Here is a 14,927-nt window from a genome sequence, read left to right as displayed (position 1 = left end):
TTTCCCAGACTTTGGGAAACAGCTATATCCGGCAGCTGCAATATAGGAAGATGCTGAAAGGCATCATCTCATACTGTGCGGAAGATGACAAAGGTAAACCCCTCCTGTATTCTACCAGAGAAAAACCACAGGTCTCTGTGGTCACCAGGAGTCGACACCAACTTGACAGCACACTTTACTTTACACACTTATAGACTGGAATACGTGAAACAAGCCTAAAGGTAAATTCATATGCAACATTTCTTCAAGAGAGGTGGCAGAGGGAGAGAGCCAGAGACAATGCTGTACACCACAGCTGCACAACTGTGGCCCTCATGCAGATGGTGGACTACAACTCCCATCTTCCCTATTGCCAATGTGGCCAAGAGGAATAAGTTGAATAAGAATGAGTTGTAGCCCATCATTTACTGGAGGGTAGCCTTGTTGTACAGGAAGAGGCACACTTCCTTATGTAACTTGTCTTATTCCATGGCTAGATCAAACACTGGTTTCCAGTTTTTGGGCTTTCAACCATTTAATTTTACTTTCATGGAACAGGATACAAGGAGAATAAAGCTAATTCATATCACAATGTATAGGAGAGGAGAGGAGAGCTGGTCTTGTGGTAGCAAGCATGACCTGTCCCCTTAGCTAAGCAAGGTCCACCCTGGTTGCATATGAAAGGGAGACTAGAAGTGTGAACACTGTAAGATATTCCCCTCAGAGGGTGGAGCCGTTCTGGGAAGAGCAGAAGGTTCCAAGTTCCCTCCCTGGCTTCTCCAAGATAGGGCTGAGAGAGATTCCTGCCTGTAACCTTGGAGAAGCTGCTGCCAGTCTGTGAAGACAATACTGAGCTAGATAGACCAATGGTCTGACTCAGTATATGGCAGTTTCCTATGTTCCTATGATAGAGTACAGAACCTCTAGATAGATTTTGTGACTTTAGTATTCCAGCGTGGCCTTTCAACTAGATTCAGGTGGCTGATTTTCAAAACCTTGGCTGCAGGAGCTCCGCTCTTATCCAGCACGAGTCCCCAGTAATAATGCAGATAGTTTACACTGCACTCCCCCTGCACTGACACAATGATCAATAACTAACCTCACATACAGTGCATGCTGTATTACTTTAACAAGGTTTGCAAGCACATATATGAATAATTATTTTAATATGTTTTTTTAAAACTGTGTAGTGCTCTTACACACTTCATTGCATCCATTTAAAAATTAAATGGCCCATGCATCACCTCTCAGCTGAGAGGCACCATCATGTCATTTAACAGTCAACAACCCAGATATGTTATGGCTGCGCAAAAATGAATAAGTGCAAACATATTTAAATACATTGAAGGAAAAATAATAAAAGGAAAAGCAAGCCATGTGTGCCCGGGGGGGTGGGTAACCCAGAGCTACAGCAAGCCCCACCCCACCCCACCCCGAGTCAGAAGTTAGGCTGTTGGGTCTGCAGGGCTGTGCAATCATACATAAGCACATGTTCAGCACAAAATTACTTTTAAATAATTAAAGAGGTTTAAGGTGCCTGAGGGAAGACACCAGCAAGCTAGCTAGGTGATCAGAAGTGGGCTGTGCAGGAAGAGGGATTGCAGCGGTCTGTGCCCAGCTGCATAACTGATGGGTATGCCAGGCAGAGCTGACCCGCCCAAAGTCAACTCCCAAGCAGTTATCCAGAGCTCACACTTGATCTGTCCACACATTGCACCTCCTGGAGAAATATTTTCCCCTGCACATTCAAGTCAGCAAAAAGTTGGGTGGGGGGAGCTTTTCACTCACCATCCCCTCCTTATAGAACAAAGAGGCATCTTTTAAAAGTGGCAATTCTCTTTATTTAGCCGGGGGTGGGGGGGAGAGCAACTGGCCCTATTCATCCCCAGCACAGCATCCCTCCAGTGGCTGTTGCTGGTGTCTATCTGATGTTTCTTTTTTGGATTGTGAGCCCTTTGGGGGTCAGGAAGCCATCTTTGTTTATTTATATCTGTATAAACCACTTTGGGAACTTTTGTTGCAAAGCAGTATATAAATATTCACCATAAGGATCAACAAATATGGGGAAAGTTGTGTGTTGTCTGGTCACCCCACTTTGGAATCAAAGCTGAAGATGGAATAACCTCCATCCGGAAAACCTCAATATTTGAATTTTTTTCCTCCAATACCTGAAACCTATCAGGCAAAACTTTGCAGGTTTTCCTCCCCCAGTCTTACAAGCTAGAATCTCTCTCAGGAAGTCAAAGGCATTCCTCAACAGGATACTGCCATAACACTCTGTTTTTGGAGCCTCCTTCAGTTAGCCAATTTGCTCACTGAAGTACTGTGAATTTAGCTGTCACTCTGTGCAATTTCTGCGTTGAGAGGCAGAAAGGTGTGCCCTGGTTTTGCTGCATTGTGAACTGGTTTTGCTGCATTGTGAAGCTTTAGAATTGTGGAGTGTGGTGGATATAGGACTCTGCTCAGACCAGGAAAGCTAGGATCAAAGCCCTGTACAGCCACAGCATTCATGGAGTGGTCTGGGGCTGATCATGATTTCTCAGCCTATCCTACCTCACAGGATGATAAGGTAAATAAAGTGTGCCGTCAAGTCGATTTTGACTCCTGACACCCACAGAGCCCTGTGGTTTTCTTTTGATAGAATACAGGAGAGGTTTACCATTGCCTTCTCTCGCGCAGTAATGAGATGAAGCCTTTCAGCACCTTCCTATAGCGCTGCTGCCTGATATAGTACCAGTGGGGATTCAAACTGGCAACCTTCTGCTTGTTAGTCAAGCATTTCCCCGCTGCACCCCACAGGACGGTAGTGAGGATAAAATCCCATGAAAACTGCCCTGAGCTCCTTGGAGTTATACTAACACTAGCCGTTGCATATAGCCCAGGTTCTTAGGCTTGAACAAGAACAAAACCACAGCTCCCCAAGAAGGCAATGCTTCACAGTTCTCTTGGGGCTTTCCTAGGCAACTCGGGCATCCATGCCCCAATGGGCACTTGAGACTACTGCATAAAAACACTAAAGTATCCAGTACAAACATAGTGGATTGTATATGTAATGTAAGGAAGTGGGGCTACCATTGCTTTTCATTCCTTTCACAAGACATGGAAATACTCCATCCCCCATAAGCTCTGAAAAAACTAAATAAAATTTAAAAGGTCATGAAGAGGCAGGGCATCAGTGTTGCATTTGTAGTTTGAGAAAGCAAGCTATTTTTTATTTTTTTTTAAGTGTGGTCATCTTTCACCACTCTTTCTCTAAGGAACCAAAATAGAGATTCTAAAGCTTCTGGCACATGCCCAGTTCCTTAGTACTAAGCTTAAAGCACCCATAATTTCCTAGAAGCACAGGTTTGTCCCAGAGGCTTCTGTTCATCTCCAGTGATGTTCAGACTATTTGTTATGTCACGCTAGCCATTGCATCTCTTCTAAAGCAACTGTTAGAGACATACATTAATAATAAGCCTATTAGTTGAAAGGATGTACATAGAAGTGTGTGGAAGGCTGATCGATTCACAGATATGAAGGGATAATTTGCCTGACTGAGTTCCATACTTAAGCAAATCTATATATATTATCACTTGCCAACTTAGCCTAGGAGAACAGCATGTACGTTAGATGTAGATATCGGGGGTTAGGAATTAAAGCTCCCACCCAAAGCGTTTATTCTGTGAGAGCTATAAAATGACCAAGGTTCAAAGATATTAGATAAGAAATGACTGATACAGTAGTTTAAAGTTTTTCCCTTAAAGTGTAGTTCTCACTCATTTGTGACCATTTTTTCATACACATAAATACCACCATTTATCCATTGGCATACCATTGATAATCCAATGAAACTGCAGGAGAGTTGTCCTTCCTAGTCTGATAAAAGTCTATTTGTATATTGATATAAAGTTATGTGTTCAAGTTCCCATTTTAAATCAATTATATCTCATGTGCTGATACCATGAGAAATTGCATTTTGCTTCAAGTTAGCGTTCCTAAACTTTTTGTATATTAGAGGGGGGAAATCTAAGATGGTAACAGAATAATTTGGCAGTTTGTTCAGAGTTTCTCTGTATATTGACTGTACTAGCGAAAAAAAACCATGCACAATAACCATAACAAAAGAAATAATTTTCGAGGCCTAAAAGTCTCAATGAACGTTCTACATTATAGAAGTAAACCCAAAATACTCCCATTTAGACACTAAACACACCTTTCTCAGACTTCTGTGTGTTCACAGTATTGTTCAGTGGCAATTTTGTGCACTTTTTGCCCAGCACATTTCCCTCAAATATTTGGGAAAGTCATCTCAGCCCAATGTATTCTCTACAGAAAGTTTTTAAAATAGTTGCCAAACTTCCATCCACATAAAATGGTTGTGGAATCCTCTATTTGCCTCTACCATAAGGTGGCAGCAGCAATCTACTGAGTGCAAGAAATAGTACGTATGTAGCAGTTTATATATGCTAAAGTAAAGTAAAATTGTGCTGTCAAGTCGGTGTCAGCTCCTGGCGACTACAGAGCCATGTGGTTGTCTTTGGTAGACTACAGGAGGGGTTTACCTTGGCCATCTCCTGCACAGTATGAGATGATGCCTTTCAGCATCTTCCTGTATCGCTGCTGCCCGATATAGGTGTTCATACCAGTGGGGATTCGAACCAGCAATTTCTGGCTTGCTATACATACCAGCGGGGATTTGAACCAGCAACCACTTGCTCCCTAGGCAAGTTCCTTCCCCGCAAGACTCCTTTAAAATCTCAGCTTTTGAAGTAGAAACTAGGGTATAAACTACTGAAAAAAACTATGGAACCAGCATTGTCAAGCAGATGCTAACAGTAGAAGATTTGTTACTTGCTTTGTAGAGTCTAAACCCTTGCAGATTCAACTGCAGCTATTCTGCTATAACCTGCAACTGCATGAACAGCATGTGGATAATGGCAGAATATTAATTATTAGTAGTAGTATTATTGATTACATTTATAGACCACCCCATCCAAAGGCTCTGGGTGGTCATAACAAGTTCAAAAAGACATAAAACAAACACCATCTAAAACACACTACTTACAACAACATAAAAACAATTTTAACACAATTCAAAACCATTTAAAACTAATTAAAATACCCCCAAACAATTAAAAAACCTTGGAAGGCCAGGCCAAACAAATAGGTTTACAGGGCTCTCTTAAAGGCCAACAGCAAAACTAAACTGCGGATATCTACATTCCATAGGCCAAGAGCAACTACAGAGAAGGCCCGGTTCCAAGTCGCCACTAGACGAACCAGTGATAACTGGAGACGAACATTTCCAGATGACGTCAACGTGCAATGGGGATCATACAGAAGGTGGCGCTCTCTAAGGTAGTCCAGACCCAAGCCATTCAGGGCTTTAAATGTAATAACCAGCAGTTTCCACTTCACCCGGAAACATATCAGCAGCCCATGCAATTGTTTTAAAACAGACATAATATGGCCTTTCTGGATTACCCCAGAGACCAGTCAGGCTGCCACATTTTGAAGTAACTGAAGTTTCCAAACTACATACGGAGGCAGCCCCACATAGAGAGCATTACAATAGTCAAGCCAGGAGGTTACCAGCTGATGCACCATTGTTTTGAGATCGTTCTCATCAAGGAACGGACACAGCTGTCGAATTAGCCGAAGTTGATGGAACATGCTCCTGGCCATAGGCTTCACCTGAGATACCAGGGTGAGGCCTGGAACCAAGAGCACTTCCAAGCTGCGTACCTGTTCCTTCTGGGGGTGTGGAACCCCCCAGGAAGATCTAACATCCCTCAAATTTCAATCCCCCAAAATGAGTACCTCCATCTTGCTTGGATTCAGCTTCTATTTGTTATCCCTCATCCAGCCCATTACTGCTCATAGGCAGGCATTTAGGGAGTGAATGCCATTTGAGGAGGAGGGGGGAGGAGGAGGAGAAATAGATTTTGTTGTCATCAGCATATTGATAACACCCTGCACCAAATATCTTGATGACATTACCCAGAGGTTTCATGTAGATGTTAAAAAGCATTGGTGACAGAATGGAACCCTGAGGGACTCCATATAATAGCTCCCATTTTGAAGAGCAACCGTCACCAAGCTCCACTATCTGGAATCTGCCTGAGAGATAGGAGTGGAACCACTGCAAAGCAATGCCTCCTTTCCCCAACTCCCCCAGGAGATCCAAAAGGATACTATGGTCAATGGTATTGAACGCCGCTGAGAGAGCCAAAAGAACCAACTGAGTCACACTCCCTGTGTCGAGTCCCTGATAAAGGTCATCCATCAGGCCGACCAAGGCAGACTCAACTCCATAGCCTGCTCTAAATCCAATTTTAAATGGATATAGATAACCAGTTTTCTCCAAAACTGCCTGGAGCTGATTAGCCACCACTCTCTCAATTATCTTCCCCAACCATGGGAGATTGTAGACTGGCCTATAACTATCCATCACTGAGGGATCTAGGGAAGGCTTCTTAAGAAGACGTCTAATCATTGCCTCCTTCAAACAAGGAGGCATCCTACCCTCTCTCAATGATGAGTTAATGATATTAACCAGGCCATCTCCAACAATTTCCATGCTATATAGAAGCAGCCAAGTCAGGCAAGGATCCAGAGAACAAGTGGTAGGCCGCACCGCCCCAAGCAGCTTGTCCACGTCCTCAGGCATCACAGATTGAAACTGATCCAACCTAATACTGCAAGAGGGATTGCTTGACACCACCCTAACAGACCCTGCAAAAACAGTGAAGTACAAATCGGCCCAAATACAAGAGATTTTGTCTGCAAAGAACCCATTAAAAGCATCGCAGCAGAACAAAGTCTCCAGGGTTTGGTTTGAAATTGAAGGAGCCTGAATCAAACTCCTCACAGCCCAGGACAGTTCTGCTGAACGTGAACCTGCAGAAGCAATGCGTGCAGACTAGAATTGTTTTGTTGCTGCATGCACTGCTTCCGCATAAACCTTCAAATGGGCTCTGTGCTGTGTCCTGTTAATTTTGAGCTGGGTTCTCTTCCACTTGAGCTCCAGTCGTCTACCTTGTTGCTTCAGACCCTTCAACTCCTCTGTATGCCAACTGGCCACTTTTAAAGCAGGTTGGAAGGGACACTTAGGAGTGTTCGTGTCTACTGTCCTGGTGAGTTACCTATTCCAGGTCCCCACCAGGGCATCAACAGAATCACTGGCAGGACCAACATCCTTTTTGGAATCTTATTGGGTCCAGCAGCCATCTCAGGCGAGCCATCTTAATAGGTCCTCCACCCCTGCAGGGCTGGGTTGTGGCTGTGAAACCAATCTTAACCAGGTAGTGGTCCGTCCATGACAATGGGGAGACCACAGGATCCCCCATCCATGGAACATTTCCCCTGGACACACACACACACACACACACGGAATGCCGGGTAGACTGTAGGCTAAAAAGGCTTCCATTGGTGACAAAGGAAGCTTCCCTCCTCTTTGTTAAATACTATGTATGGGGCAGGGCTGATTCATATTGGGGAAACTAGGATTAGAGGCCTTATGCCCACCATTGTGGTCTCAACCACCTGCTATTTCCACCATTACAAACCATGTAAAAGCACACACTGAATTGAAGAGCAAAACCGCATGTAATGTTAAGCCTCTTATTGGGTAATAGGCTTGCAGTCAGATTTGGAGTGCAAAATGGGACCACAGCACTAGGGACAAGATGCATCTGCATCCCATTCAGAGAATTAACTATGAGAAACCAGGCAAGAGGTTGAATTCTGAAATGTGACAACTTAAACAACTCGCAAGCACCAAGTTTGCACAAGGCATCCCAAAGGCAAGCACAATCATAGGAATAGGTCCTTGAAAGTAGGGAGAGAAGAGGATAGATTTCTCCTGAACCCACATTTTTGTTCCTTTAACTGCACAGATTGTGTCAACAGACAGGCATCAAGTAAGTTAAGAAACCCACATTGCATGAATGTGCTTGGAGCTGAAAAGCAGCATGCAGAGTTTGAAATAAAGAATGAGTGCACACGTGTTAGGACTCCATTGGCATAGCTTATGAAGCCATGCAACTCCCCAGTATACAATGAAATAGTTGGGTAGTGCTGCACATTAGTTAGTTATTAGTTGGATATTGCTGCATGCTCTTGTTAGCTCTACTTGCTTGTTCAGTCATGCAACATTTTTTCTTATATTAAATTAGTATCCAACACTAGCGAAAAGTTGGAGGAAGCAAAGATTGCATCTAAATTGAATTTCAAAACTAATTTCAGAGGAATACTGTATCTTAAGAATATACAGAAAGGTGCAAAGCTTATGGCCATTCCAACCCCCAGTTAAAAACAATAGCCAGGTAACCCATATGCTTATAGTCTCCTTAAAGTGTAAAAACAGAAATCTCTTCTCTATATGTATAAAAGAGAGTAGATTGTGCCTGTAGATCTTTTAGGCTGGCAACAAGTCTAGGAGGATTAGAGTAATTTAATTAGCTCAGAAGACATATAATCAATATGGGGTACAAAGACAAATTGCTTCCTTTTTCAACAGTTTTTTTTTTAAGCTGATGTTACACAAGCACACCAAGCTGAAAATGGATAAAAACGCTTCTATGAAAAGAAAAACCTGGACATTAAATATGGTTTCCAAATATGTCACAATCATGAAAAATACTACAGGCTTGTAAGGGGCAGGAAATGGACTCTACATGCCATGGAGGAATACTTATTTTCCTTTTTCTGTTATTAAGATACATTTATTTATTTATCTATCTATATGAAATATTTATACCCCGCCCCTCCAGTGCACTACTGCTTGGGGTGGCTCACAACAATAAGATAGATAAAAGATACAATAAAAGTAATAAAATTAACTAAATTAAAACAAAAAACGAGTCAGATTAAAAACCACAATCATTATTAGGTTCAAATTAAAACTGAAAATTATAAAAAGCTAAAGAACCTACCAGATATAACAAAAAATAAAATTAAAATAAAGTTATTCACCTTGTCCTAATAATAAAGCAAGTAATAATATAGCTGTATGTAGATGAGTAAGGCACCAAAAGAGAGGAGGAGAATCAGAGTTCCTAAATACCAGGGGAACCCCGCCGCAGGTGTGTGTGTGTGTGTGTGTGTGTGTGTGTGTGATTTCTATACTGCCCTTCCCAAAGTGGCTCAGGGTGATTTACATTAAAACCATATTTACATTACATTAAAACCGGTTTACATTAAAACTGTAGGTATGCAAGAAAACAGTGGATATTCAGAGGAACTCCCCTCCCAACAGCTCCACTTGGCTGGAATTGGGCCAGTCCCAGCCACTACCCTCATGTTGCTTCAGACCGTTGGCAGAGAGCACCTCACAGGCCCTCAGCAGGGTGAGAGGCACACATCCTCCCCCATCATCAGGGGTCAGGGCTTTCCCAGGAAGTGTTGCAAGCTGCCAGCAATGTTGGTTGTCAACATTTGGCTTTGCATACCTAGCAGGCATCTCTCCTCCTGGGTGTGCAAAACCTTTGCTTTCAATAGGGCTGTCAATTGGGGGTGGGTGGGTAGATGAAGTTAGCTGTAAAACAAATTTGATTTTGAAAACAAATGAAGTTAACAAAAATGAAGCTTTTTTCCTTGCACACTCTTAGTGTTTCCCCCTGAGCATTGTTGAGCTTGCTCTCTAATCTACTTACTCGATGAGCTGTCAAGTATTTTGACATTTTCCCCTTCAATGGCTGGGTGTTCAGCAGTCCAGGGACTTCTCCCATAGTAATATCAACAGGCCAAGAAGAGAGAAAGCAGTCCCATTCATGTAACCCATTTCTCATTTTTGCCTTCTTAACTCTCCCTGGCTTCCATCATTGCCTAGAGCACACATAAGAGATTAAAAAAATCCCAGCAGATTTTACTTGTTCATGCACACACTCCAACATCCAAATTTTCCAAGTATTTTATTCCTATATGCAATGGAGCCTGCCTTTCATCAGAGCAGAGTTAGAATAAATTGTTTTCAAGAAGTAGACTCCAGGTATATCCAAGCAGGCTCAATCTATTCTTCCTACTTTCCAGAAGTAATTTCATCAACAGCTTTAGTTCACTTCCCCCTCCCCACACACACCTCCAAGTGCTTTTAAAGTCATTTATAAAGGTAAAGGTAAGTCAGTTTCAACTCCTGGCAACCATCGAGTTCTGTGGTTGTCTTTGGTAGAATACAGGAGGGGTTTACCATTGCCATCTCCCATGCAATGTAAGATGATGCCTTTCAGCATCTTCCTATATTGCTGCTGCCCAATATAGGTGTTTCTCATAGTCTGGGAAACATACCAGCAGGGATTCAAACCAGCAACTTCTGACTTGCTAGTCAAGTCATTTCCCCACTGCACCATTAGGTGGCTGTAAAGTCATGTATAGGGCTGATTAATTTTCGCCTCTAAAGAATATGTTCATTTATCAGAATCTACTCAACCGTGCTTCTCATTTCCACACCAGCAATTTTTTTTAAACAGTCTTGCATTGAGAAGAATCTCTGACTTGCTCCACAAGTCAGGCTCACACAGTTTAGAATGGCATCAGCATTCCCCTGCAGTTGTTCCAGATTCCTCCACCTTGCAACACCTAGGGTTCAGGTGAGGCAAAAATGACTCCACTGCCTCAAGCTACTTCCTGTCCAAGGAGAAAAATGTCCTGGGTTTGCCTGGGTTTGAATTAAGGAATGCACTAAGTTAAGTGCATCATTAGAAAAACACAGATGGAGAGAAGGGGCATTCTAGATTCTGCAACTCTGTTCTTGCACTCATTTATTTTTACAATTCATCCCTAAATGCTCGGCAGTTTACTAGGACTGCAACATTTAATCTATTCAATTAATAGATTAAAACCTATCAGACAGACTAAAGAAGTGCTCCAGATTAGTCCAGGGGTTTTTAAAATGCAAATAAACACTGTAAGTGGTGGGTACCATCTTAATTTTATTTATCACATTTATAAATCACTCCATACAAAATCTCTGGGTGGTTTATAAATTTATTAATTGTTTTTGTTGTTTACACAGTCAGTCAGGTGTTATTGACTGGTTTGTTTTATCCAGACATCAAATCCTTCCCAAGGACCTGGGATGGCTGAATTTTATTATCAATGTTGTTGCTGTTATTATTATAGATATCATCGCAGAATATAGGCTGTTCCCAGTAAAGTTGCTTTTTGTAATTGGCTGATGGTGATTTCTGTGGCCCCTATGGTGTTGAGGTGCTCTTCAAGGTATTTTGGAATTGCACCTAGGACACCAATTACTACTGGGATTATTTATTATTATTATTATTATTATTATTATTATTATTATTATTATTAATTATTTCTTGTTTACACAGTCAGACAGGTGTTATTGACTGGTTTGTTTTATCCAGACATCGAGTCCTTCCCAAGGACCTGGGATGCCAGAATTTTATTGTCAATGGTTATAGATATCGTCGCAGAATATAGGCTGTTCCCAGTAAAGCTGCTTTTTGTAATTGGCTGATGGTGATTTCTGTGGCCCCTATGGTGTTGAGGTGCTCTTCAAGGTCTTTTGGAATTGCACCTAGGACACCAATTACTACTGGGATTATTTATTATTAATTATTATTATTATTATTATTATTAATTATTTCTTGTTTACACAGTCAGACAGGTGTTATTGACTGGTTTGTTTTATCCAGACATCGAGTCCTTCCCAAGGACCTGGGATGCCAGAATTTTATTGTCAATGGTTATAGATATCGTCGCAGAATATAGGCTGTTCCCAGTAAAGCTGCTTTTTGTAATTGGCTGATGGTGATTTCTGTGGCCCCTATGGTGTTGAGGTGCTCTTCAAGGTCTTTTGGAATTGCACCCAGGGCACCAATTACCACTGGGATTATTTTGGTCTTCTTTTGCCACAGCCTTTCAATTTCAATTATTATTATTATGATTATGATTATTATTTCAATTTCTATACCGCCCTTCCAAAAATGGCTCAGGGCAGTTTACACAGAGAAATAATAAATAAGAAGCACAAACAATGATTAAAACATTAAATCATGTAACAAAATTTAAAATAACTATTAATACAACTTGTAAATTATGAACTAAAAGCCTGATAAAAAAAGGGTGCATACACATTTATCGCATTTATTGCATCTTAAGCATTCCCCTCTCTTGGTCAGCCAAGAGACAATGCCTCTAAGGGACAGAGGAACACAGGAAGCTGCTTGATACCAAGCCAGACCATTGGTCCATCTAGCTCTGTATTATCTATGGTGCCATGCCCCAGATCTCCAAGGCAGGAATGTCTCCCAGCCCTATCAGGAGATGCCAGGGACTGAACCTGCAACCCCTTTGCATGCAAAGCAGATATTCTACCACTGAGCTAAGGTCCCATCCCCTAACAAACTAATGTGATGTTGAGTGTGGGTTATTGTCTGGTTTGGGGGCTCCTTCCCAATCCCCCCCTCCCCACTGTAAAATAGCAACTGTGCAAAGGCCCAGTCCAGATCAGGAATGCAGTGAAGAGATAGGGGTGTTTAACCCTTAATCCAGCAAAAAATCCTCCCTGAAGGGCCTCCACTTCAGGGAGGGGACATGTTCACCTAGTTTGGCTGCATGAAGCTGTGAGAAAGGATGCATCACAAAATAAAAGTCTGCCTTTTTGCTTAAAAAGAAACTGTCGGCTTTTTTATTCTTATGCAGTTCATGCAGTCATAAAGTGCTGCTAGTCTATTAAAGGCTATGATTGATCTATTTATTAAATTGGGCCAACAGTACTAATTTTTACAGTTAGCAGCACCAGTATTATATGCTTTAGAATGAGCAAACTAGATAAGTTATTTGTTTAATCCCAGCTAACTGGGCAAAGAGGCACGTTTGTAACGTGGTGATTCTCTTTATCGATCGGGGGAGAGCAACTAGCCCTCTCTAGCTCCTGCACAGCATCCCTCCAGTGGCTGTTGCTGGTATCTGTCTTATGTTTCCTTTTTAGATTGTGAGCCCTTTGGGGACAGGGAACCATCTTATTTATCTATTATTTTTCTCTGTAAACTGCTTTGGAAACTTTTGTTGAAAAGCGGTATATAAATATTTGTTGTTGTTGTAACTCAGTAAAAGCAAAAAATAAAATAAAATCCAAACAGCTGTCATTTAGTTTAACCACTGCAGAGGGCATGTGGTTCTCTCATTATTAAATTATAGGGATGTGCACGAAGATCTTCAGTGCTGACGGGAGGGTAGCACTTTAAGGGCGGGGGAGGGTGTACTCACCCCTCCCGCCGCATTTCCCCCGCCTGCGCGCTGTCGTTTTGAAGGCCCTCGGGGCGGCAGCGTTCCTCCCTGCCGCCCCGTTTCCCCCCGTTGGCCGGAAGTGGCCAGAAGTCGCGAGCGTGTGTGCACCCATTGTGCATACATGCGCGCCCTTCTGCCATGTCCACGCGCACGCGACTTCCAGCCACTTCCGGAAGTCGCCATTATGAAGGCCTCTGAAACGTTTCAGCGCTGGGGGCAGTTTCGGTGCCGAAATGCCGACGGGAGGGTAGCACTTTAAGGGCGGGGGAGGGTGTACTCACCCCTCCCGCCGCATTTCCCCTGCCGGCACACTGTCATTTTGAAGCCCCTCGGGGCGGCAGCGTTCCTCCCTGCCGCCCCGTTTCCCGTCGGCCGGAAGTGGCTGGAAGTCGCGTGCGCGCGCACATGGCAGAAGGGCGCGCGTGTACGCACGATGGGTGCACACACGCTTGCGACTTCTGGCCACTTCCGGCCGACGGGGGGAAACGGGGCGGCAGGGAGGAACGCTGCCGCGCTGAGGGGCTTCAAAACGACAGCGCGCTGGCGGGGGAAATGCAGCGGGAGGGGTGAGTACACCCTCCCCCACCCTTAAAATGCTACCCCCATCGGCATTTCGGCGCCGAAACTGCCCCCAGCGCCGAAACGTTTCGGAGGCCTTCATAATGGCCTCCGAAACGTTTCGGGCACAAGCCTATTAAATTATTTAACTGATTGGTGGCTGCTAGTTCCAGTACAGATCTGAGGAGAGGAGAGCTTGTCTTGTGGTAGCAAGCATGACTTGTCCCCTTAGCTAAGCAGGGTCTGCCCTGGTTGTATATGAATGGGAGACTACATGTGTGGACACTAAGATATTCCCCTTTGGGAAAGGAGCCACTCTGGGAAAAGCATCTATGTTCCAAGTTCCCTCCCTGGCTTCTCCAAGATAGGGCTGAGAGAGATTCCTGCTTGCAACCTTGGAGAAGCTACTGCCAGTCTGTGAAGACAATACTGAGCTAGATGACCTATGGTCTGGCTCAGTATATGGTCTGTTCCTATGTACTTATTAGGAAGGCTGCAACTTCCTGAAACTATTTTGCACACCACCTCAGCAGCAATCACTATACAAAAGCATTACCCTGCTACAGTCAATTAGGTTTCTGTTCAATACAGCAAGTGCCTTGAGACAGCTTCTTTCCCTTTCTCCCATCTCTAAATCGGCTTAAACCTGACCAAATTTCATTAGAAACTAGGGGGATCAATGCTCTCTTATTAGTCTGAGCTGTGTAAGAGAAATGTGAGCTTCCCCCACTTAATCTGATTAGATATTGAAGGCTACAATAATTTCTCAGAAAAAAATGAGCTACTGTTCTGTTCAACTCAAGGAATTAGAGTGTCTACGAGAGTCTGAGAGTGTCTCAAACTGCCACCTGCCGGCTGCTGTGCAGTTTGAACAGAGTTGAAAATTTAAAAGACGACAAAGGGAGCCAGAAACATCTTGTTCACCTTTGTATGTGGCCTTTTAAAAGGAATCGAAGAGTTGACAGACTAAGTTAGCAAGGGGCAGAGATAATGTGCCTGAGAGTGAGAGAGGGGGGGATCTGGCAAGAATGGAGAAAGGAAACTGGGACTCTCGATCTGGTGGCGGCAAGGAAGAGAAGTGAAGCAGCATAATAATGTCTGTTGCTGAGAGGGGGACAGGCAGGGTGAGATCATCCAGCAGTCAAGGATAAGGG

The sequence above is a fragment of the Hemicordylus capensis genome, chromosome 1 (genome assembly GCF_027244095.1).
Source record: "Hemicordylus capensis ecotype Gifberg chromosome 1, rHemCap1.1.pri, whole genome shotgun sequence".
Taxonomy (NCBI): domain Eukaryota; kingdom Metazoa; phylum Chordata; class Lepidosauria; order Squamata; family Cordylidae; genus Hemicordylus; species Hemicordylus capensis.
Note: the sequence above shows the minus strand (reverse complement) of the source record.